We start from the raw sequence: 3,889 nt of genomic DNA, 5'->3' as shown, positions 1-3,889 counted from the left end.
CCATCTTGAAAAAAGGTTCCTTAGCAACCAAATAAATATTCAATTTGTGAATCGCACTCCGCAAACACAGTCTAGTTTGTTCATTTATCAACAGAATGTGTACCGAATAAGACCTAAACTTAATACTCTAGTAATCATAGCGCTTAGATAATGATATCCCGGGGGAGGGGGTACTAGGGTTGGAGAATGAGGGGTATGTGCGGACGGGACCTCCGAAAACCGACCCTTAGAGAGACTGATTTTTGCTGAAAAGGTGACCCTTAGAGAGACTTTTTGAATTTTTTTTTTCGATTTTTGAAAAAAGTCATACCCTTAGAGAGACTTTATTACTTTTTTTTTTTCGATTTTTGAAAAAAGTCATAACCTTAGGACTTATTACAATTTTTTCTTTGGAAATCAAAAAATTTCCTAAATATCCTGAATTTTCCGACCCTTAGAGAGACTAATTTAAAACTTTCTGATTTTTCCGACCCTTAGAGAGACTTTGAAAGGTGAAAAAACCGACCCTTACCGTCCGCACATACCCATCATCCATTTTTGCCTAAGTACCCCCCCCCCGGAATGATATAGAAACAAAAGCGAATTGCGTAATTCCGAACGAAAGGAGATCTGGAAAAAGAGTGGAGGATATTCGGCCCACGCAATGAAATTGGCTTGATCATTAAAATGAAACTTTTTCGGCCAAATACTTACTTATATTATGTCTGTAATTCCGTTGGAGCTCTTTTGAGCCAACACGATTCGTTCATACTTGCTAAATAGCTGAGGCTAAACTAATTATCTTACGTACAAAGATATACGTCAATGAAAATCAGACGAAGCAAAGAATTTCGTACCCATTCTCAATTTTCTTGCGTTTTTACTGAAATTTAGATATTTTACCTTTTAAAGAGGCCTGAATACCTATTCTGGTGGATGGGTAAGAAAAAGTGGAAATATTGTGTAAAATCACTTCTTTCTAAAAATTTTTAACATTGAAAACAAAATTTGATATTTTTATCAAGCATTTAATCAATGATGCAAAATATAATCTTTTTAAAACTACTCCAAATATGTAGTTGCGATGAAAGGGGGCCCTTCTCAACCGAGAACACGTTAAAGTAGGGATGAAAATATCATCTGAGAGTTTTCTAGAGTTTAAAAGTAACTAATTAGTATGTTAGCTTGTGTTATTTTAGGATTGGGAATTGGGATGACATAGCTAGTTGGAAGATGTCATCAATCTTTTATCCATGGTTTTTCAATACCATTAATACGTATTTGATGGGACAACATGCGTATGAAGGAAGAACTGCCAACCCCCTTCACAAATATCAATATATAAGAATATTTTCATCAATTTTTGTTCCATTGCAAGACTTGAGAACTACTAAGGAACATTTAAATTTTCTAGAGACTTTTTAACGTTGTTAAGATTTTCAGCGATGAAAAAACTTGTGTTATACTATTTTCGTGTCAGACCGTGGCTGTTGAAAATTCTGTTGTATAAAGTGACGAATAATGAAATTTTGTTCTACATTAGAGAGGTAGGGTTTCGGATACGCGACTTTCGTACCGTATTTCGTTTTGAGAGCAGAGGGGGGGGAGGGGGGTAATAATACATTCTTAACCGAATCCATACATCAATTTCCATATAGGCGACCGTCCAGTAGTTAGTTGTAAAAATCGATAATTAAAATCCACAACTAATGCTATGGGTTGACATGGGCAAAGGGTTTTTATTAGCTTAATCGCATCGAACAGTTTACTCTGGTCGCCTGCAGAAAACCCATGGACGACAACAATTCACTGCTACACTGTAAGTCCTTATTGATTATCGATCATCGGTTTGATCGACAAATTATCGACATTAATCGACAACGAATAAAATCGATAGTTATGCTTTAACAATGTAGACTACATCCCGTATTTTGCTATTCGATGAACATGGCGTTACGAACGGCTCAACGATCCCAATTCATCATCAGTTTTAATATACGTTTGATTAAAGTTCGAGAACGGTTAGTTAAAGCGAGAGTGGTAATTTTTTAACAAGATCTGTGAGGTTGACCAGGGAAGTGAAGGGTACGGGTTTATGCCTTTTCAGAATCTGTGAATCCCTGTCAGAGGGTTGGAAAATCAGAAAATGAAATCTCAGTCCCCTTAAGGGTCGGAAAACTTTCTTACTGTCCTCCTTTTTTTAGCCCCGCTACCACAAGCGTCAGAGGTTCGAAAGTTGGGCAACACATACCCATCAGCTCATAACACTAGTACCCTCGGGGTCGTAAAGAAATATTCTTCATGTTATTCCAGAACTCTCTTTCATAGTTCATGGTTGATTTTATGAATCTTATGAATCTCACTGAGGATGATAATTGTAGCACTTGCTTTGACGTGACACAAGGAAGGAAACTCGGCTAGAAAGATGGTAGATAAAGCTACGGTTATTTTACAACATATTCACTATGCTTCTTTTTTGACGTAACTAGCTATAGTGTCATTATCAAAAGGTTTCGCAATGAGAGCGGCTGAAAATTCTTCTTCAACTTCCTTCGCGCTGAAATAAAGCGGCCAAATTTTATGAACGTCTTTTACTTTCAATTACGTTAAAGAAATGGCACAGTGGACCAAATTTTCCAATTGTTAAAGAAGAAAAAACTCATTCTTGATGTTAAGCAAAACCAAATTAATCGGATTTTTGGAAAAAGATAAGAAGCAGCATTTATGTCATTCGAGAAAAAAAAATGACCTAAATAAAAATTGACCAATAACCGTGCCGCTCTTTGTAAGCTACTCAAAATTGTTTTTGTTTTTCTGAAACCAAAATTGCACAACGAATAAAACAAAGAGGTTGCTTGTGTCCTTGATGAAAAATACCGATGGACAATTACTTTATCAAAAGGGGAGGAGGGAAGAGATACAAACAATAAGCCAAAATAGTATCACTAATTTCCTTTCTAAATGATGAATTTGAGCGAGAGAGATCTCGGTCCCTTTTCAAGAGCAGATAACGGGGAAATGATTTGACGTCAAGTGAATTCCTTTAAGTCCGGTGATTGGATAATCATTGACTAAAAATACGCACTGAAAACTTAACAGGAACTAGCATTTAAATCAATGACAAATTCTTTCAATCATTTGGTTTACGACACCCCGGTCTCGATGACCCAGTAAGAGTCTTTCGGCTAATCATTATTTTTTAGGATTTTTTGCCTCAAAATTGTTCTTATTCTTAAGGCGAAATTTAGGTAACTTTAGCCTGTCATCCAATTTTACATTACGAACCTTTTTGTGCTTCCATCCTAGACTCAGCACTGTTCTCAATTTTCTTTGAGGCTCGTTGTTCTTAGTTTATTTCATAAAAGAAAAAGAGTGTAGAGGCAATTTCATTGGTTAGTAAGTCAGAGGATTTGTAAGCTTGTAAGTCTTGTGACCACAGTCAAAGGTAGAGGGGCGCAACTTTTCTCGTCTGATTGTTCCACTTGTTGAGTTTAGAGACTTCAAGCGACCTTTTAAAATTCTGGTATGACCCAGTTAGGGATTAAACCCACATCTTTGTGGATTCAATTCCACAGTACCTTTACTATGAAGGTGTTGTTGAGCAGAATAGGATGAATGAACAAAGAGATTTTGGAACAAGGAAATGAAAGATGTTGTTTTGACCATGTAAGCAGATGTCGTGTCTGAGGAGTCTACGTGATGATCTATAACACGATTAAAAAGACTACAATGCTCCCTTTGATAGATGTCAGGTGCCTTGATGCGTCCTATCTTAACTGACATCAAGGTCTCTAAGAAACTATCTGCACGAGGTACCGTTTCATCCTCCAGAGGGGAAAATGATGAGGGGTTATTTTCACCTTCTACACTTTCGCATTACACACCAAAATATAAATAGATCATCACTTAC

Source organism: Clytia hemisphaerica, unplaced genomic scaffold, assembly GCF_902728285.1.
Source record: "Clytia hemisphaerica strain Z4C2 unplaced genomic scaffold, Clytia hemisphaerica genome assembly, whole genome shotgun sequence".
NCBI classification, from domain to species: domain Eukaryota; kingdom Metazoa; phylum Cnidaria; class Hydrozoa; order Leptothecata; family Clytiidae; genus Clytia; species Clytia hemisphaerica.
This window is presented reverse-complemented; position numbering follows the sequence as displayed.